Source organism: Polyodon spathula, chromosome 2, assembly GCF_017654505.1.
Source record: "Polyodon spathula isolate WHYD16114869_AA chromosome 2, ASM1765450v1, whole genome shotgun sequence".
NCBI lineage: Eukaryota > Metazoa > Chordata > Actinopteri > Acipenseriformes > Polyodontidae > Polyodon > Polyodon spathula.
In genome coordinates this window covers 63786736-63810014 of record NC_054535.1, presented here as the reverse complement: position 1 = coordinate 63810014, position 23279 = coordinate 63786736, and the positions used below count along the sequence as shown (strand labels likewise).

The 23279-nt window shown below is 36.4% G+C and overlaps 1 protein-coding gene across 5 annotated transcripts in view; it reads left to right on the top strand.

The window, feature by feature from the left end:
* Nucleotides 1-373: 373 nt before the first annotated feature.
* Nucleotides 374-23279, top strand: part of LOC121299067 (amyloid-beta A4 precursor protein-binding family A member 1-like) — a 92161-nt gene continuing 69255 nt past the window's right edge. For 3 of the 5 annotated variants that reach the window (XM_041226603.1, XM_041226595.1, XM_041226574.1), the window contains exon 1: nt 374-469. The gene's annotated coding sequence lies outside the window, so the exon portion shown is untranslated. Of the gene's footprint in view, nt 470-1325; nt 1457-23279 lie in introns of those variants that run through there. The other 2 variants (XM_041226589.1, XM_041226580.1) reach the window with 2 other exon arrangements.

Genomic DNA, 23279 nt, shown 5'->3' with positions numbered 1-23279 from the left:
TGCTTGCTTTGTTGAATAAATGAATTGCACATTCATACACCTGGGGTGGAGAAAGGTAAATCAACACAAGGGCAAACAGTAAAGAATGTATCCTTGCAGTATCCTGTTTTAAAGAATGAGGAACCTTGGGCTGGTAAACTCAAATCAGCAGGCTACATAACCAAATCGCAGTTTACTGCTTTGAGAAGTTATTATACAAAATCATTCGTATTATCAGTAACATATATAACAAATAGTACGACTTGTTGCAGAAAAGCCCATGAAAACAGCTGGAATCCCTGCATTTGGAGCAATGCAATTTCTCCTGTTTTTAAGAATATTTTCGCACTGTCCGTAATCACTTCTGATGTCACTGGAAGGAGGGGCCGCGAGCGCACACAGACTGACAGCTAAGAGGGGAAGATGGTGGTGCTGCATACAGAGACAGTATCAAAGGTTTATTTGCTGCAATAGTTCTTCTGATGAACAGGTAAGAGATGTATTTTTGAATAACATAGAAAATCTTTAACATAAACATATCTGATGTGGAATATTAATATGCAGATTATTAATGCAGGTCTCCCAGTTGAAATAGTCATGGCACTACTTGGAAAAGCACCTGGGAGATAAGATTTACACTACAGCCAGTGGGCCTTTCTGGTGCTATCAGTGATCATGTTATTAAACAGTGCCATTAACTCAATAACTCACAGGGATAACGCTTATTACGTGGAAGTGGAACTCGTTTACGCCCACTTCAAGCTTCTCATCATGGCCACAAAACAAACGCAGATTAATAGGATCGAGAATAGTAGGTATATTTAAAATCTTAAAATAAATAACTGTTATTTTGCCTATACAGAGAAAAGAGTACAGTATACCATTTTTTTTGGGGGGGGGGGGGGGGGGGGGGGGGGGGCAGTCTGCGCTAAGCTTAAATTAATCGAATGTATGTATCTACAGTGAATAGGGCAGACTGGACATTTTATCAACGTTTTATGTTTAGGTGTTTTATTTATTTTACAGTATTTATTTTATTTTAATGATTAGGAGGAATATCGTCAAAAACTTAATAGACTAAGTACTCTTCTTGTCAACGTAAGGGATGCTCAACCAGTGGTGAAACAAGAATCGTATATTTAATTATTCTGACATTCCGTGTAGCGGTCTAACTTGTCAGCAATCGCAAACCAATTATTTTGATGCGTGCATTTGCGTGTGGTTTGTTAGTTGTTGCTGCAGCTGCTGGTTCTTGTATACAGATCCATGGGGACTTGCTGCTGTTGCCGCTGCCACTGCCAAATAGTGCACCATACATACAACTGAATGGCGACCGCAGAGTGCGCCTGCGCCTTACTGATTCTGGCCAGGCTTCCTGCCAAATACTCAACCAGTTACAGCGTTGCCTTCATTGAGGTACACATTTGTAGTAGGCATCCAGAGGAGAGGAGCTGGGATGCGGTATGTGTTATATCAGGTATTATTTTAATTAAAATAAGTATTTAAATGAATACATTAATATATATTTATGCGGAATTTTGGTATTTTAAAGTAGAAATGCACCTTTTTTGAAAATATGATTATTATTTTGTTATTTAACAGACGCTTTTACCAAAGAGACTTAAGAGACTTAATGGTGAACTATGTCACTTACAATAGATGAACTGCAGAGTCCCTTACAATACCTCGGTTTTACTTCTGATACAAGGACAGAGACCAAGGAGGCTGAGTGACTTGATCAGGGTCACACACAGTGAGTCGGTGGCTACCTGGAACCTCCTAGTAAACCCTTTTCTTTAAGCTGGAGTAGTGGAATATTTATTTTCCATATTAGCTGGATATAATCAACAAGCTTATTACAACGAGGTCTTTATATACATCTGTGTTTCTAGCCAGCCAGTACCATCCGACTAGGCTGCTTTACCTGTAGCAGGTGCACACAGGTAAACCCCAAGTGTTAATGAGTGGACATTTTATTGACTAGACAGTATGTTGTAACCTACAAGGTGTGGTGAGGAATATGTACACAATTTTATATTTGACTTGCCTATATATCTGTCAGATTCAGAACAGTCACAGATTTAAGACTTTGAAGTAAAGCCCTCTTGCAAACAGTAAATTACAATTCATAGTGATATTGCTTTATTCTGTCCCGTAACAAGTAATGAACATTAGGGCAATTCCATGAATAATGCATTTTGAGGCTACCATGATTTTTAACTTTTTGTTTTTTTGTCATCTGCAGTTTACCATGCGTTTACTTTGTGTTAGTACACTTTGCTAAGCTTTTATCATAATGCTCCACAGTGCATTTTTATAGGTTTTATAGAAAACTTATTTTATTTCTAGGGAGAATGCAAAGTCCTTGGGGGAAGTGACATGTTTCAGCAACTGTATGATGCACAATTTGCACTGCACCAATTTGCACCTGAAAATTTTTTCATTGATAGGTCAAAGGGGCAGTTTTATTTATTCTAACAGAGTTCTATATGACGCAGCTTGGACAAGCCTAGAACGATAAGTATAGTGTGCTTACGTTATGACACGATTTCCATTGTCAGCAGTGGAAAACATTTTCTTTTGAAGATTGTCCTGGCTTTATTTTTTCAGTTGTTTTAAACAGTTGTATATTATGTTTTTGACAAGTAGCTCAATTTAACATAGAGTTATTCTGCTCTGGTGTGCAGAGATACAGAGTGCCCTTACATTATGAACAGCCATGCTCTCACCTGCTGTATTTATTGTATGTCCCAAAAGTGCGGTCTCCATTGAACCACCTGAGGTGCATTCATTGTACAGTGGCTCCCACACTCTGTTCCTTTGATCTCTCTTGGTGTGTTAAAGATGCTTATTTAGCTGCAAACCAGTGCCAGTATTGTTGAGAGTGGTCTTCTAAGAAAACATTCCACCTATGACCTAAACAGCTCATACTGCACAGAGAAATATATATATATATATATATATATATATATATATATATATATATATATATATATATATATATATATATACACACATACACACAGTGCCCATAGGAAGTATTCACTCCCCCTTGAACGTTTTCACAGTTTGTTGTGTTACAACCTGAAATCTTGATACATTTAAATGGGATTTTTTTTTTCCTTTCATTTACACAACCTATTTAACACTTTGATGAGGCAAGACAATTTTTATTGCAAAACAACAGTTAATGAAAAAAACAAAAAACTAAAATGTCTTGGTTAGATAAGTATTTACCCCCTTGAATCAATACTCGGTAGAACCACCTGGCAGCAATTGCAGCTGTGAGTCTTTTGGGATAAGTCTCTACCAGGTTTGCACATCTGGATCATGCAATATTTTCCCATTCTTCTAGACAAAATTGTTCAAGCACTGTCAAGTTGGATGGGGATCATTGGTGGACAGCAATCTTCAAGTCTTGCCACACATTCTCAGTCAGGTTCAAGTCTGGGCTTTGACTTGGCCACTCAAGGGCATTCACTTTCTTGTTTTAAGCCACTCCAATGTCGCTTTGGCTGTGTGCATGGGGGTCATTGTCCTGCTGAAAGGTGACTCTCCGTCCCAGTCTTAGGTCTTTTGCAGACTGAAGCAGGTTTTCCTCAAGGAAAGCTCCATCCATTTTTCCCTCTACGCTGACGAACTTCCCAGTCCCTGCCGATGAAAAGCATCCCCATAGCATGATGCTGCCACCACCATGCTTCACAGTAGGGATGGTGTTACCTGGGTGATGTGTAGTGTTGGGTTTGCGCCAGACATAACGCTTTGAATTTAGGCCAAATAATTCAATTTTTGTTTCATCGGACCTCTTTTCAGAGTCTCCCACGTGCCTTTATGCATATTCCAAGCAGGATTTTACATGGGTTTTTTTCAGAAATGGCTTTGTTCTTGCCACTCTTTCGTACATGCTAGATTTGTGGAGTACCTCAGCTATTGTTGACACATGGACAGTTTCTCCCATTTCAGCCATGGAACGCTGTAGGTCTTTGAGTTGTCATTGGCCTCTTGGTGGCTTCTCTGACCAATGCCCTTCTTACCCGGCTGCTCAGTTTGGGAGGACGGCCTGCTCTAAGCAGATTCTGGGTAGTGCCACATACCTTTCGCTTCTTAATGATCGACTTGACTGTGCTCCAAGGGATATTCAATGCCTTTGAAATCTTTTTATACCCTCCCTTGATCTGTGGCTTTTCACAACTTTATCCCAGAGTTGTTTTAAAAGCCCCTTGGTCTTCATGGTAGTATCTTTGCTTTGAATGCACTACCCAACTGTGGAACCTCAGAGACAGGTGTATTTAATCTGAAATCATGTGAACCACTTTTATTGCATACAGAACACCATTTAACTTATTGTGTGAATTCTGAAAGCAATTGGTTGCACATGAGCCTATATATATATGTATATATATAATCTGCATGCGCCTGAAAGCTTGAATACTGGTAGGCTGTAGTTTATGTCAACTTTAATCAAACATCTTATTCTGTATTCTGTTTTGCTTGTTAATGTATAATCATAAAAGGCAGAGGAAATGTCTGCATTGACAATGGTGACTGACTGAATCTGAGCTGAAGTGCAGGGTCTTTTACAGTGAAGTTAATGACTGTGAGCATAAGAACATTTAAATGTAGGCCTAATTTGTGTTGTAGGACACACTACAGGGGTGTGCAGTTTTTGAAAAAACTTACTGTCCAAGGGTCGAAATGCTAGAAAAATCTACTTGTCCTTAAAAATCTACCCCCTCCCTGTCGCACAAAACACACACAAAAAAGTAGAATGTAACTGGTAGGATTTTGGTTTTATTTAAAAGTGAACACCATCAGTCAATTAGTGATTTACAGGGGCGGATCTAGCCTTGTAGCTTGACAGGTTCACTAAATTCTTCAAGATACACAAAAGGTTCCCTGTGACCCCACCTCACCTCAACAAATGCATAACATACTTTAAGGAAATGTTCCTTTCACTGCAGTTTGGAACAGTTTGCTAGTAAATTTAAGTAACATACTAAGGGCTATTTGTACTAAAGGATTGTGTCTGGTGACATGTACTAAACAAGAGCAATGACATTTGCGAGGTTTTAAGAAATGTTTTGCAGAGATAATTTGTCTTTGCGGTTAAGCACTTGATGAATATTTAATTCTGGGCGTTCCTGTAAAAAATCCAAAAAATGGAGTGCAAATGAATTTTCTCAAATATTGTAATAAGGTATACTAAAGCTACCGACAATTGCTAAACTTACAATTGCATCAATTTGTTAAAGACTTTTAAAGTATGTTTTAAACAGTCACAATTGCTGCTGAGCATCTGTATTGGATCTACTTTGTGTTAATTATCTAGGTTACTAAGTAGGCCAAGTTAAAAATAATAACAATTTAAAAAAAAAAAACACGCTACACTCATTTAGTTTAAATTTAAAATAATCTTTTATTCTTATTGTACACAATGTGCACAATGCAGCAGCATGATTTATCTTGTGTTACCGGTAGGCTAAAGTAAAAAGAAAGTGCGCTGGGTATTCATTTGATTTTACTACTGCACTGTATACTGTATAGACGTACTATACAGATTTATATTTTTTCATAATGTAATGTGTAGCCTACCCAAAACACATTATTGTTATTTCAGTGCAATGATTTACTTTTGAAAAGCACTGAGCACTTTAAATATGTGTGTGCAATTATATTGTATTATTTTATAGGAAAAGCTTTTTGGGGGTGATGGTGGGGGCCCCACTACAGAATCTGATGGGATTAAACTGACTTTCATTTTATAAGACGGAACAGAATGCATTGCACAGATGACGTTTATATTTAACAAAAACAATGTAATTTTGATTCTTGCACCGTTGCATCTATAGACGCACAGGCATCTTCTGCTGCAGCAAACCACAACTAAACTCCCGCTATTTATTTGAACAATGTTGCAGGACTCTCGCAGTGTTTAATGCCCGAGATCTTACTAATAAGACGCAACAAATATTGAAATTAGTATATAGCGGCTGTCTTCATTAACTGTGTATGTGTGTGTGTGTGTGTGTGTGTGTGTGTGTATGGTGTATATATATATATATATATATATATATATATATATATATATATATATATATATATATATATATATAGTGTGTGTGTGTTTATATTTTAACATATGGCTGTAGTGACGAGTAAATCATTTTTTGCACAAAACTGCAATAGGAGGCGAACCTACTGGTACTATATACAGTATGACTCTTATATTTTTAGTGGTATGGAAACAGTCTTCATATTTTAAGATACAGGCAGTTCTCCCACTTACGACACAATTGGTTCCTGAAAGTCGCGTTGTAAATCGAAGCACATTTTCCCATAGGAACAGTGTTATAAATTGGGGTTACATTCCTGACTCTTCAGCCAGATAGTACAATTTTACAAAAATGACCCCTTGTATTGTACTCATTCAAATATGTATTTATCTCTTTACACTCAGCCTGGTGGTTACGCACATATTACTCAGACACCTACCAGGCTTGTTTGAAAGTACAGACTCAAGGCTTTCCAATGACGTATTCAGTGTGTGTAAGCGGAACTCCGAGCAGGAAATACGATCGCCTGAAGTTAAGCCCCTCATCATGTGACAGAGTTCAGCTTAGGTTTCTTTTTTGAGTCAATGTGTGCATACCTAAATTACTAAGGTACTGTTGAGCGTTGGCTCAACAAAAACGTCACTATTGTCACAACGTTTCGTTGCATTCCTAAACTAAACGGTAACATTTAAAAATTAGCGATTCTGCATATCGGCCTGCAGCTTCAGAATCTAAAAAGAATATTACAAAATCTTAAATACAAGGTTTTTTTTAATTAAATATGATGCATTACTTCGTTATATATGACAACGTAACTGCAACTGCTGCGTCTTATTTGTTATACAATAATACATAAATAAAATAATGTGTATATATTAACAAATACTGTTTGGAAATCGGACAATGGTATCAGTTTCTACATTTAAATAACATTCATAATTTTTATATAGCAGCTTAATCGTGGTTGTGGTTGTCTCATCTTTCTGTTGAGTGGCTCACCAGCTCTGAGAGTCGTGAGTTCGTTGAGTCAGCGTTGAGCCAACGCTGCGCATCACTAGCTCTCAATGTTGAGTTTAGGAACAATTTTAAGAGTGGTCGGTTCTCGGCGTTGAATTTAGGAATGCAGCCAATTGCTCTTATCAGATATTGTTAAAGGCAAATAAAAAAAAAAAAGTTACATGCATAAAAAAAAACCAAAAAACATTAGTTGAGTCTGGGCGACCACGTCGGGTCGGGTCTCGCCGTGTCATAAATGCCGTATCAATGTCGTAAAGTTGAAGCAGGGTAGTAATGCAAATAGCATAAAATTTCGATTTCTTTTTGATTTATGAGGTAATCTCCAGCGCAGAACTTCAGTGACCACGATGCCCTGTAAAGTATATCACGTCCTCCCCGTCTTCAATCACCACAATGCCCTGTATAGTATATCACATCCTCCCCTTGTCTTCAATCACCACGATGCCCTATATAGTATATCACATCCCCCCCTGTCTTCAGTCATCACGATGCCCTGTATAGTATATCACTTCGTCCCCCTGTCTTCAATCACCATGATGCTCTGTATAGTATATCACATCCTCCCTCTGTCTTCAATCACCACAATGTTTTTACAGACTATCTGCCGACATTTCTGGACAATGTAGTTTGGCTTATTTTCAAGTAAAACATATATATTTACTTTTTATTCATATGATATTTTTTAGTTTACATTGTATGTGAAAATAAGTAATTTCATGGAGCGCATCTTTAAACACTGAAAGTAAATAGCTAAGTAAAGTCTTATTTTTTTAGGGTGGCTAATTGCTGATTCAGAAGACCTAGCCAATGGCTTCTGCAAATACTGCAGTCTCAATAAGATGCAAAAAAAATGGAACCTATTAACAATGCTACTCCACATTCTGCCATGAATAAAATAAACTGCTTCCAAGTAGCACCGGTGTTGGAGGTTAGCGGCAAAAAGAGAAGGGCAAAATTGAAACAAGCATTTTTAGTGGCAAATCGCACCCCAATTTCCACTGTGGATTGCATGTCTGAGGTCATCAAAAACATTGTAATTGACACACACTGAAGACATCCAGCTGCACAGAACTTTGTGCATAGCAGTGATAAGTTCAGTCCTGGGGCCATGTAAAAGTATTTGGTAGCCCTAGGTCAGTCTTTCAGTGGGTTAGTACATTCATTTTGTTATTTTTTATTATGTTTTCTTCCATGAAGAAGTAGGCAGGTTTTGTAAAAGTATTTAAGTTACAAATACTAGTTGCGGCTCTCACAGTCCTTCCAGATATTCAATGACACAAAACCCAAGCAAAGGAAAAGATTAACGATTCCTGTTGGCCTCCTTTATGCTATCAATCATGACCCCTTGGTCAAACTATTGCAGCTGCTACCTCCTTTACTTTTCCACAGGTCAATTAGGAGTTTTTGCCACTGATCAACACAAAAAAAAGTCCTAATGTCAAAGTGAAAAATAAAATCTATCCATTGTTCTAACCGAATTACAAATACAAAACTGGAAATAATTGATTGCATAAGTATTCACCCCCTTTCCAAAGACTTTCCCTTTGCGCAATTGTCTTTAGAAGCCCTCACAGGTTGGGAGGGAGATTGCCAACCAGAACTCATTATACCTGTCTGACGCAGGTACACAAGCCACGATACGATACATATCACGATACTAATGAAAAACTCATCTCTACTTGACGGACTTGAAAATAATTACAATTTCAATTCTATAGACACAGATTCTGTTTAAAAATAAATTTATTTATTTCCCACAAAGTAGTAAACCACTAGTTTGAATTTAAAGACAAAACAATACGTCAACTAGAGTTCCTGGGATATCCATTTTAGCTGAATTAACCAAATCTCCTTACCACACTTCTGAGAAAGGATCAAAAAATACTGAGCAGTGTGTTTAATAACCATTAAAATACAAACTTTGTCCATGTGTTCCTTTAGTAAAATCTAAATATGATGTATTTCATCATTAAGTTGTGATGTCTAATCAATAACAATTTCAATTTTTTTTTTTTTTAAAGTACATCACAGTTTGCTTTCATCATACTTTAACTCAATAGATTATTATAAGTCTGCAAGAGACCTGGGACTTCTATCTTTCCTTAAGTTGTTTAAATGCTTAACCCTAACCTTAACCCCCCCCCCATCTCTCATGGAAAGTGTGGCACCACCACTGACTGATGTGCTTTCATTATAACTTAATAATAATAATAATAATAATAATAATAATAAAAGAAAGGAAATTAGATAATAATATAGTTTTAATATGATTATACAATTTTATCACTAAGTATTTGTATTTCTGAAGTTCAGGTTGAGTATATTTTATTTTGTATACTATTCTACACTGTGTGTTTTTAAATGCGGTTAGACCAATCATTTTAATTTGTGTAATTTAAAGACTCAAGTTCCAACTCATTACAATAATTCCCATGTCCAGGTCGTGTCGTAACTCCATAATGTAATAGTGACGATTTTTTTTTTTTTTCAGTTTGGGGTTCATTGAACCCTCGATGTAAACATCCTTCCTTAATTGTTTCAAATGTGTAACCCTAGTCTAAGTGTCTCAATAAAAAGTGTTGCACCAGCCAAACCTTTAATTACGTAACTTAAATTCTTTTTTTGAAAAGAGACCGTGTTCGTGGCAGTAACACTTTAGAAAATGTAAAGTGATTTATTTTTTTAATCCGGGTCTGGTGACCAAAAGAAAATGCCCTGGCAATACAGAACAATGTGTAATGCACAGAGCCAAATACAAATGGGTTTACAGTCCCAAAAAATAATCCTCCCCACAATACTAAAACACGGTCACCACCACTGTTAGATGGGTGTGTGTATTAGTGCTCGTGGTGGGTGATAACAGGGTCATTGAAGATATTAAAGGAATTTCCAGATACGATATTGTTAGTGACTGCTGTGAAGTGCTGTTCTGGCTTGTGCCGGCCCAAAAAACTCCGGAAACATGTTTAGCTGTCTGGTGATTTAACAAACAACACAATTACTAACAACACGGAAAAACAAACAAATACTCACAAATATTCTTTTCACGACAAACAATTCACAGGCAGTAACTACTGCGGCTCTCACAGTCCTTCCAGATCAATGAACAAAACCCAAGCAAAGGAAAAGATTAACGATTCTGTGGCCCCTTTATGCTATCACACATGACCCCTTGGTAAACGCTTGCAGCTGTTCCTGCAACAAAGCCTCGTTTTCATCCAGGCTGACCGACTTCCCGACCCTGGAAATGAAGTGTCAGACGAGCCCGTCCAAAGACTTTCCCTTTCGCAACTTAGTGCCCTCACAGGTTGGGAGGGAGATTTCCAACCAGAACTCATTATATTTCTGACGCAGGTACACAAGCCACGATACGATACATATCACGATACTAATGAAAAACTCATCTCTACTTGACGGACTTGAAAATAATTACAATTTCAATTCTATAGACACAGATCCTGTTTAAAAATAAATTTATTTATTTCCCACAAAGTAGTAAACCACTAGTTTGAATTTAAAGACAAAACAATACGTCAACTAGAGTTCCTGGGATATCCATTTTAGCTGAATTAACCAAATCTCCTTACCACACTTCTGAGAAAGGATCAAAAAATACTGAGCAGTGTGTTTAATAACCATTAAAATACAAACTTTGTCCATGTGTTCCTTTAGTAAAATCTAAATATGATGTATTTCATCATTAAGTTGTGATGTCTAATCAATAACAATTTCAATTTTTTTTTTTTTTAAAGTACATCACAGTTTGCTTTCATCATACTTTAACTCAATAGATTATTATAAGACTATTATAAGAATAATAATAATAATAATAATAATAATAATAATAAATATAATAATAATAATAATATACCATACATTTTATCACTAAGTATTTGTATTTCTGAAGTTCAGGTTGAGTATATTTTATTTTGTATACTATTCTACACTGTGTGTTTTTAAATGCGGTTAGAAATCATTTTAATTATTAGTTTAAAATTAGTGTTAAGTAAGTAATTTTCATTAACACATTTATTTTAAAAAAGTAACGTATTCAACCAAATCAGAGTTTTAGGGTTATTCAACCAAATAAAAACATTATTAGGGCGCACTGAAAGGTGAGCAAATATAAGAAATGCGATATGTTTTGTCACCTGTAATAAATAGCTTAACAGGAACATTGTCCTTTTGCAAAAAAGGCGTTTTTTTACCAGTTAAGAAGTAACGAAATAGGACGGAGTGTTTACTGTCTGATGATATAGATATATATATATATATTTTAGATGCTTATTCCTGCCTCACAAATGACAGACTATCCTACCCGTATATATATATGTATATATATTTTAAAATCTATATATTATAAATTATATATATATAAAATCTCAAGGAATTATTTACACCAGATTATGATTAGGATGCATTAAAAGGACAGCAATACATTCAAACTGGTCAAACAAAAAAACAAAACATATAGCTATCTATTTAGATGAAATAAAATACTCTCGCAAAAGGAGACAAAGAAATATATAGCACTTAAATACAAAAACTACCATTGGCCAGGCAGCATTTCTGTAGCCTGGTCTGAAAGTGTGTCAGTGTTCCCTGCTTGCTAGCAATGGAATAGAGAAAAAACATTCTTGTTAATTGGGTCTATTATTATTCATGTTTTTATCTAAGTTTTCATTTTTTCTCTAAATTCTGTTTAACTTTTTATTATTGTTAATCTTTTTATTATTGGTAAGTCATTTATTTCATGTTTTTATCCGTTTGTGCCACTCATTTCAAGCTTGTATCGCGATACACGAACGGTGCATCGATACATGATGAATTGTCTCACCCCTATCTTTAACCACTCTGAAGTCGATTTTGATGTGTGATTTGTATCATTGTGTTGTAACGTCCAGTTGCGCTTTAAACCAAGTTTTGTAGCGGAGGGTTTCAGATGATTGGCCAATATCTTTTGGCATGCTGTGGAATCAATTTTGCCATATATTGGAACTAAATTTCCTGTGCTGGAAGCAGCAACTTGCCTGGAAGCAGCAGCATGCTCACACTTCAAAAGTCAGCAGGTTTTGTGATTCTCTCTTCAACCCTGTGATTGGTTAGTCTGGTTATTTTGGGCAGTGCCTGAGTCCACCTGAAGTGTCTTTCTTTGGTTGTTTTTGTATCGACGCAGCCCCTTGTTCGCCATTGGTCCGCTATTTCATCCCCTGTTAGCTGGATTTACAACAAGGACTGGTTCTCGTCTTAGTGTAAAGGCACTCAGAATTGTCTGGAAGTTGCCTTCAGCAAAATATTACTGGCACCGAAATGACTCATTCAGTGATAGGTAGAGATAAAACACTTGTCCAGCAGTTAGTTTATGACTCTTTCTAAAAACAGTGGGGGAGTTTGTGACCAGACCAAGAAGACACAGAGTATGGTTTAAGATCGGCTCTATATATTCCAATTCTGTTACTTTCATGCACAGAATGATATGATGACCCCCCTCTAACACTACAGCAGTTAGAGGAAAAACAGCCCCTAGAAGGATATTACCACCTCCATGTTTGACAGTATGTATGGTGTTCTTTGTATGCCTCACCAGACTTTTGCCAAATGTAACAACTATCAGCGCGACCAAATAGCTCAGTTTTTGTTTCATCACTCCACAAAACCTTTGACCAGAACTCACATCCATCATTCAAATGCCGTTTTGCAAACTTTAAGTGATTGTCTTTGTGACGTTTTCCTAAGAGTGGCTTTTTCCTTGGCCTACCATTGAGACCTTCACCATGCAATACTCGACCTGTGGTTCTAAAGGAAACCCCAGTCCCACTTACAGCAAATTCACTTTAAATATCTTTGGCAGTCAATCTCAGATTGTTATTGACCTTCCTAACAATTCTTCTACTTGTTCTATGTGAAAGAACCTTCTTTCTTCCAGTCCGAGGCAGCGTTGTCACAGTACCATGAGTCTTGTACTTCTTGATAATAAAAAAAAAAAAAATAGCTGAAATTGGGATACTTAAATGCTTGGAAATCTTCTTGTACCCTTTTCCCTGCTTTATGACAATAAATCATTTTCTGCCTAAGGTCTTCAGATAGCGCTTTACTTTTTCCCCTTTTGACTTATTCAGTCTTGAACAAAGAAGACTACGCAGCGATCTGATTCAGGCATTCAAAATTCTAAAAGGTATTGACAATGTCAACCCGAGCAAAGAAACAAGGACCAGGGGTCACATATGGAGATTTTAGATAAAGGGGCATTCAAAACAGAAAATAGGAGACATTTGAAGTAATGTTGTCGAAGCTGACATGCTGGGATCCTTCAAGAAGCTGGTTGATGAGACTCTGGGATCAATAAGCTACAAATAGTCAAACAAGCAAGTTGGGCCGAATGGCCTCCTCTCGTTTGTAAACTTTATGTTCTTATTGGTAATGACTGCAATCATCACAGGCGTGGCCAATTTCTAAAAAAAAAACCTTGTTGTCCATTTTTGGTTTAATTTAACAGTGAACACAATCAATCAGTTAGTGATTAACAGGGGTGGGTCTAGCCTTGTCGCTTGACTGGTTCACTAAATTCTTTCAAGATACATGAAAGGTTCCCTGTGATTCCTCCTCACCTCAACAAATGTATAACATACTTTAAGGAAATGTTTCTTTCAGTGCAGTTTGGAACACATTTGCTAGTACATTTAAGTAACATACTAAGAGTAAAACTATAATAAGCAATACTTGGTTATTCAAATTTATAAAATGGGTATTTTAAATACTCTATCCTGATCGGTCAAAACAGGTCACATGGGAGTGTTGATATTACAGCATATCACCATGGATCAGCACTTTTTTCAAAAACGGGCAAATCACTGGCAGATATCCATACACTAGAATTTAAAAACAAAAACGACAAACATTTTGGAATTTATCGCAATAAACATGACCATCGAGATTTATGTAAATGCTGAACTTTTGGGAAACCGAAGTGTACATGAGATATTAAATGAATCTGAACTGGACTTAATTAAAGTAGTGAAAAAAAGCCAAAGTATTCAAATAAATTAAAAACTCACATTTCTGATCGCTCTGTTCCTTCTCCCTGAATTACGGCGTTTCCCTATCCAATTTTGAAAATAAATAGTTAAAAATATTTGGGTCCCTCTTAAAAGAGACTTTGGGGTTAAAAGATGTTTTGTTGCCTTCGTCTCGTGACTTATAACGCACCCAGGGCGTGTGGATTTTAGAGTATATCCCACACCCTGTTTTGCCTTATTGCTTACTTAAAAATAGCTTCTGCCTTTTCTTTCTACTGTTTCTTTATAAGCAGAGTTCAACTTCTGATGTCCAGTTGTTTTAGTTTGTTGCATCACAGACACAAAATCATTGCCAACTATTACCGCTGCTTTATGGAATTCTGATTTTCCTGCCGTTCTTTCAGTTTTGTAACTGCTGAACCCCAAATTTATGAAAAACGTGTTTTCTTACCAAAATGCACGCAATATTTAGAGTAAGCTCCATCAAATACTACATAAAATATGTTTTTTCTTTTTGTTTAATTCTATGATATATTTATTTTACTTTATAGTATTATACTTACAATTATAAAACTGATTGTTAGAATGCTGCCTGCTGATTGGTCCATCAGTGTTCCAAGCTGTTACAATATCCAGCACAATGTCACGATTAGGAACTACTTAGCAACAAAGGCAACTGTACCTGTGCTAAACACATATCACTGTGCCACCAAAATCAAGGAAAACACCTGTTAAAATACCTGCTGTCATGGAAGATACTAGAGACATCAAGGTGTTTTGCCATATCTTCCAATTTATATTCATTTGCACTACGAACCAGTTTTGCTATTTTTTAACAACACGCTGTTTTGTTATTTTATTTGTAGTACAGTGCCAAGAGAGTCTGTGAACCCCTTAGGATTTTCACATGTTATTTTTTTTTTTATTTGACAACAATGCACCATGAAGTGCCAATGTCCAGCACAACCCATGCGTGCCCTCTCGTGCTTATTGCTCAGGCATTTCATTTCTATTATTATAAACATAATTGTCAATCTTAATTTTAACAGTTTCACAAATCGATGGGTTGTGCATGTCCAATAAATAACTAATAGAGTAATATATTTATTTAATATAGCTTATCATTATATATATAAATTATAGCGTAAAATTATATATATATATATATATATATATATATATATATATATATATATATATATATATATATATATATTACAGTAAATAGCAAACTAGGTTAGCAACACTAAAATCAAAAGAAAAAATCATTACATTATTTGCCATCGAAAGTTTGTATTGAAATTCTTCTAAACAGTAAACTTTACGTTTTTTTAAACCTATTCCCAACAAGTACACGCTTGACCACGAAGTGTATAAATTACACAACATGATGTTTTAAAATCAGCTAATACCTTAGCGACTATGGGGTATGTATTTATTTATTTATGTATGTATTTATTTATTGTAACTTTACTAGATTCTTGCATTTAAATGTCAGGTTTGTGTATTAAGAAGGCAGTATCACTTATTTGCTCATTTACAAAAGACGTAAATAATATTGTAAGTTTAAAAGATTAGCGTGTCTTGACAGAGGCTCTTACTCTCAGGCAGCCATTTCTGGGTTTCTTTGTAAGCAACAGAAGATCAGCTTCTTCCACAGCTAGCCAATTAGAAGTGATAGGGGTGGGACGTAAACAATTTTCTAAATGTTGGGTGTAGGTGCAGAACTTGTTGTCCCGGGCGACGGAGCGATACGAATTGAACACCCCTGCATCATATGTCTAACCTTTTTAGGGCTATGTAAACTTTTGACTTCAACTGCATATTTCATTTATAGCACCGTGTAACAATTTTTTTTTTTTTTTTTTTTCCTGGGTAGTAAGTGTTATTTCCTAATTGCTTATGCCTCAAAAGTATAGAAAATGGCTATTATTCCCCACAAACTTTGCTTTTGTGACCAGGACAGTGATATTTTGAAATTTACCTATTTTCTAGAACATTCCAGATAGATTCAGTGCTGAGTAAACTTGGAGTAACTTCTAGAACTTTCCAGTAATATAAATAGTAGTATAAATACAGGGGCCTTAAGCCCACCAGTTCAGTTTAGTTCCAGCTGCCTAAGTGGATACATATCTGCATTTTTCTGAGATGGCATCAAGAGGCTGCAAGCATCCGGCAGACGCATTTTACTATGTCTGCTGCCAATTTATCAAGACAAGAGCGAAAAAGCATTCCGTGGAAGAATCTGCTAAGATGTGTGAGGCCTACAAGGCATATTTTGGCATGCCTGTCAGGGATCAAGACAAACCCTGGGCACCTCATTTCACCTGCGATCACTGCAAAAAAATCTCTGGAAGGTAAGATGGACAATTGTTGCTCAGAATTTTATGTTATAAAATGTGTTAAAAATTTTTAAATTGTAAAAGTTTTTAATTTTAAAATGTTTTACAATTTTCAATGTTATTGAAAAAATATATCATAAGTGAAAAATGTTGCGAGAATCTCTTACGCATTAGTCATGGGTGAAATAAATGTATTTTTGTAGGATGGTACAGAGGGGAAAAGAGAGCCATGAAGTTCGCTATCCCAAGAATTTGGCGGGAACCCACTGACCACTCAAGCAACTGCTACTTCTGCATGGTGGACCCTTCCAAACGTCGGACTGGCAAGAATGCACCTGCTATCACGTATCCGGACCTTCCTTCATCCATCGCCCCGGTGCCACACTGCCATGAGCTCCCCGTACCCACTCCTCCGGAGAGAGAGCAGCCGTCTTTAGAAGAGAGCAGCAAGTCAGAGAGCGATGAAGACGTTGTAGATCCAGATGACAATTTCAGAGGTGGAGCTGAGGAGAGAAACCCATACTACCCCAACCAAAAAGACCTCAACGACTTGATTAGAGATCTTGGTCTCACCAAGTCCAATGCCGAGCTTTTGACGTCTAGGCTAAAACAGTGGAACTTGTTGGATGAAAGTGTGCAAGTCGCAGATGAGAGGAAGCGTCACCAACCTTTTTCCAGCTTCTTCATCCGTCAAGATGGGCTCTGCTTCTGCCACAATGTGACCAGTCTGTTCGAGGCAATCAAAATCACCTGTAACCAGAATGAGTGGCGCCTCTTCATTGACAGCTCATCCAGGAGCCTCAAAGCCGTGCTGCTCCATAATGGTAACAAGTACCCGTCTCTTCCCCTGGCTCACTCGGTGCACCTCAAAGAGGATTACAACAGCATCAAGACCTTGCTGGACGCCTTGAAGTATGATGAGCACGGCTGGGAGGTCATAGGAGACTTCAAAATGGTGGCATTCCTGATGGGTCTCCAAGGCGGTTTTACTAAGTTTCCCTGCTATATTTGCCTTTGGGACAGCAGGGACACCACGGTGCACTACCACACGCGGGACTGGCCACAGCAGACCGAGTTCTCTGTGGGGAGGAACAACATCAAGTGGGAGCCACTGGTGGACCCCCGGAAGGTGCTGATGCCACCACTGCACATCAAATTGGGCCTTATGAAACAATTTGTCAGAGCTCTAGATAAGGAGTTGGCAGCTTTCAAGTACCTTCAAGACTTCTTCCCTAAGCTGTCTGAGGCAAAGGTCAAAGCCGGTGTCTTCGTCAGACCACAGATAAAGAAGATCCTGGAGTGCAATGAATTCCCCAAGAAGCTCACTAGTAAGGAGAAAGCGGCTTGGAACAGCTTTGTCGCAGTGGTTCGGGGCTTCCTGGGCAATCACAAGGCTGAAAACTACGTGGTTGAGACTCTGGTGAAGAACTACGGCACAATGGGCTGTAGGATGTCCCTCAAAGTCCATGTTCTTGATGCTCATCTTGATAAATTCAAGGAGAACATGGGAGCGTACTCGGAGGAGCAAGGTGAGCGCTTCCACCAGGATATACTGGACTTTGAACGCCTCTACTAAGGACAGTATAATGAGAACATGATGGGAGACTACATTTGGGGGCTGATTCGTGAAAGTGATTTACAGTATAATCGTAAATCTCGAAAAACTACTCACTTCCAAATCTTTTGTAGTCATTTTTGTATTACTTTAGTATAAATGCATGTTAATTTGGATTCATATGTTGTTATTTTCTGACTTTATGTGAACAGATAATTTCAAAATATCACTGTCCTGGTCACAAAAGCAAAGTTGGTGGGGAATAATAGCCATTTTCTATACTTTTGAGGCATAAGCAGTTAGGAAATAACACTTACTACCCAGGAACAAAAATTGTGTTACATAGTGTATTTTAATCAATTTTGCCTGTATAAAACAGGTTTTAAATGATGGCTACTGCAATATTAAACTATTGCTAATATTTATTTTTTATTGCAGGACTCAGAACTACAGAATGAAATGTAGAACCATACAATTAACGCTCCAGATACAAAAAGCTCTGTTATGCTTAAAGGGAATTGTGAAAGTATTGGACGCTCATTCAGTAACTTTGTAGTTCAGAGCCACTTCAACGGAGCAAATGATCTCAGCCCGTATTTCAAACTTGTACTGTCAGTTAAAACTGTGTAAATATTGCATCTCTCTGCTGCTGGAAACTAATGAAATCTCTTTCAACTCAGTTCCAGTGGCAGTTGGGAACAAGGCATTAATTGCAGTTGTGAGCTCAGCAGTAACTCCAGAGAGCTCAACCCCTCGCCTCTCTTCAATGGTTGACTACCTGTCCAGTCACCCCTCCTCCCATATTTTTCCTCACAAAATGCCAGCTGACAATTCATATTCCAGCCTCCAGCTGCTTTCCTTGAGCTCCCCGTCGAGTCTTACTTGACTATAACGTCAGGCAGGATCTGCCATTGGGATAATAATAATAAACCTTTTGCAGCCAAATACCCAAATCATTATGCAGTTTGATTCCTGAAATGGTGCCAGGTGTTGTCAAATTCCTTATTTCATGGCATATTACTTGCTGGCACCTGATAAGTCTGAAATCTGTATTTACACCATACGCCATCACTTTTTCTATAGAATTACTAAGTTTCCAGTGAGTGCATGGTATGTCATGTTTCTTAAACACCATCTTACTGCTAGTTTATCTGTGTTGATCCCAGAAAAAAATATATTAAATGATTACATTCATACGTTTTTAAAATACAGAGGATACAAAGAACATGCCCCACATGTCAACCTGTTCCTATCCAGTTTTAAATAACTTTAGCATAATCGAGGCAGAAGTGTTAAAGGGACTAGGAGCTCTTAAAATAAACAAATCCCTTGGGCCGGATGAGATCCTCCCAATAGTACTCAAAGAAATGAAAGAAGTTATTTACAAGATCATGCAACAGTCTCTTGACATGCCAATTCACAAAACAGGAAACACAACCGAACCAGGTAACTACAGACCAATAAGCCTGACTTCTATTATATGTTAACTTAGGGAAACTATAATAAGATCCAAAATGGAAAATTATCTATATGGTAACAGTATCCTGGGAGACAGTCAACATGGTTTTAGGAAAGGGAGATTGACTTTTTTGAGGATGCAACATCGACAGTGGATAATTGCAAAGTATATTGCATGGTTTATTTAGATTTCCAGAAAGCTTTTGACAAAGTCCCGCATAAAAGATTAATTCTCAAACTGAATGCAGTAGGGATTCAAGGAAATGCATGTACATGGATAAGGGAGAGGTTAACATGTAGAAAACAGAAAGTACTGATTAGAGGAGAAACCTCAAAATGGAGCGAGGTAACCAGTGGAGTACCACAGGGATCAGTATTAGTTCCTATGCTATTCCTAATCTACATTAATGATTTAGAATTAATAATTGATTAACCTGCATTAATCTCTTGGTGGAATATTGTATGAAAGCTTTAGAGATGTGGTTTGTCTTTTTTTATAATTGTTTTTATTTATGTTTTAGACAAATAGTGTTAAAGTGTTTCTGCACAGGCTGTTGTGCTTACAATCAAACTCATTACTTACCATTGTCTGCTTGGATGTACAGTTGCAGACTGAAGTATTGTCACCCTATGCTTATTATACCACAATTCAAGGTAACAACTTAAGGAAAAGCATATTGTAAACTTTAACCACTTTTTATATTGAGTAATTTAGCAAATAATCTTTATACATTTTTATTTTTTATTTTTAATCTTTATATATTTTCTTTGTTTGTTCATGGCACTCCTGCTTTAATATTTTCTGTGCTTTTATTATGGGTCTATCTGTCGTGCATATTTCCTGCTTGGCTGCAGCTTTTTTCAGAGAAGTTCAATGTATTTCTATTGGATTGAGATCTGGTGATTGTGAAGGCCATTCCAGAATTTTTGTCTTCATTTTCTTCAAGAATTCTTCTAGAGCTGACTTAGCCATCTGCTTTGGGTCATTTTCATGTTGCAAGATTAACGGTCTGCCAATCAGCTTATGAGCTGATGGTAACATGTCTCCAGTCCCTGAACTGCTAAAACATCCCATATCGTGACTGAACCACCTCCATGTTTAACTGATGTGCCCAGTTTTCTTCATTGAGAAGAAAACATTTATTTTTTTTCTCCAAACATACTGCTGTCCATTTTTGAGAGTTTTATTTTCTTGTTGAAGAATGCTTCAGATTCCTGTTCATATTTCTTGGCAAATTTTAGATGGTTTGGTTTTTTTATTTTTTTGTTTTGTTTTGTTTTATGAACTACCTGCATATAACTCTTCTGTGTTCAGATGTCTTTGTACAGTTTATTCATGCACTAGTATGCTTGATGCTTCTAAATCTTTAAGCCCTTGGCTGTGAATTTTGTTTAGCTGCATGGACGATTCTCCTACCTGCTGTACCTGTAATTTCTTTTGGGCAGCCACTTCTTTTGAAGCATTTCGGTTGAAATTGTCATGTGGTACTTCTTGATTATTGCTCTGGTTGTGTATTATGGTATTCAGCATTTCTTTGATAATATTTTGTACGAATACTTTTCTAAAACATCTTCTTTGTCTTGACCATCATCTTCTGTGTTGTCAAAATGTTCTTCTTCAACAGATGCTGGAAATAATTGCCTCTATTGACTTTATAATGCAGCTTAATTACTGTGTAATGGTTTTCAATCAGTGAACATATATCATTAGTCCATAACATTTTTATAGACTTATTATTGTAAAGGTGCCAATGCTTTTGTCATGAACAAATATTTAAAATGTCTTAAGTGCTTTTGTTTTTTTTGTAAGGATTCTTTAAGTACCAGGAATTGTGTATTTTGTTCTTTGTCATATTAGTTCGTGTCTAATGTTCACTAAATTAACATATTTTCTTGAATTGTCTTATATTAAGTGTTAACGGTGGGAATTTCAAATAAGACATTTGAATACACCAGTGTCACAAATGTCGACTGCTTGAATAATCAACCTCTAATTAATATAAATAAATAAAAATTACATATAACAAGCCTACTCCCCTATTAGCAGCATCCATGCCTATAAAATGCATTATATAAATATGACAAGTAATTGTTTGCAAAAGGGTTAACAAACAATAATTTAGACCATAAGCAAGAAGTTAAATACACAAGGCTTTTTACTTTATGAAACCAAAAACTTTTGAAAAGGATCTTCAAAACTGTAATTTATTTTCTACCCACTGCGTCACAGCAACTTGTGTGCCAAAACACACACCGTCAACAAAGTACTTCGTAACAAAGCACAACAAATAATGTCTAATAAAATTTAAATTCTAAAAATAAAATATAAACGGAGACGTGCCTTGCTTGCCGATTTCAGAATAAAGCCGTAGAGTAGAACAGAATATAAAGGCTTACACTTGTAGAACTGTTTGAACAGTCAAATCCAAACTGAAGGTAACTTTTTACAAAAAACGGTAACAAAAACAATTCTGATACTGTTTTGAATGTTCACTTTACAAATTGTTTTAAAAAAAAATCACCACGTTCACATGTTCGGGGGAAAGACAAGAACACAGTCTATTAACAATGGCATTTATTTTTATTTTCAATAAGTACAGTACAATTGTACTCCATGCTTTGCCCAGTGTGTTTATCTATGTTCGTTGGTATTGTGTAGGTATTGAAATCTGATAATTTAGTTAAAAATTGGTCAGTTTTGTCAGTGGTGGCCTACAAACCGTTTTGTGGGCCGCCATAGCAGCTCTTGGTTACGCTGAGGTTACTGACCCCTGATCTAAACAAATTGAAACTAATTTCATTGATATGGTTTGGAGTAGAGAATCATTAAGCTGGGGATGGAGAGTGGAAAGCACTTCACCTGAAAATGATAAACAACTCACTACATATAAACTAACCATTATCAAATAATGAAATACATTTTAACATGCCAGTAAGCTACAGTACAGTAGTTATTAGAAAATTGTCTATTAAAATAAACATTTCCCTCCCTGAAATTGCCAGATCATTTTGTTAGGAAATAAAATTTTTTCAATGTTTATTTATTTTTTACATCTGTGTACAGAGCGGTGTCAGATTGTTGAGAAATTCATGAAAAAATGTATCATGCGTTTGTATCGGTAACCTTGGGACTGTGATCACTATGTAACACAATTTTTGTTCCTGGGTAGTAAGTGTTATTTCCTAATTGCTTATGCCTCAAAAGTATAGAAAATGGCTATTATTCCACACAAACTTTGCTTTTGTGACCAGGACAGGTAAATTTCAAAATATCACTATTTCCAATGAGAAAACGGGCGAATTTGTGTCTTTTCGTTCACATAAAGTCAGAAAAAAACAACATTTAATTATGTATATACTAAAGTAATACAAAAATGACTACAAAAGATTTAGAAGTGAGTAGTTTTTTGAGATTTACGATTATACTGTAAATTTACTGTGGTATTTTGTGTTTAGCAAAAGTGCCTTTGATAGGGAGGTTGTGGGTTCAGTATCACCCAGGTGGTGGTAACTTGGCATAGATGTACTGATGAAGTAATTTTCAGGTACAGTAGCTGACTGTGCATGATGGTTAAAATCTCATAGTCAGATGAGACCTGAAGTACACTAAATCTCATGCTGTAGTTTTTTTGGACCAATGGAATTAGCATTCTTTCTTTTTTTATCTTAAGGAAGATTCTGTTTGAAATTCTAGACTGAAACAATATGCAAAAGGGGTTAAATTAAACTAGTTCTAATTTACAGTGCTCTGTGGCTGTTAATTCTTTCTTATTTATTTTTATCATAACATATATAAAATACTTTATATCCTGTCTTGCAATTTGATTTAATTAGTAAACATGTGGCTTCCTTTTGTTTA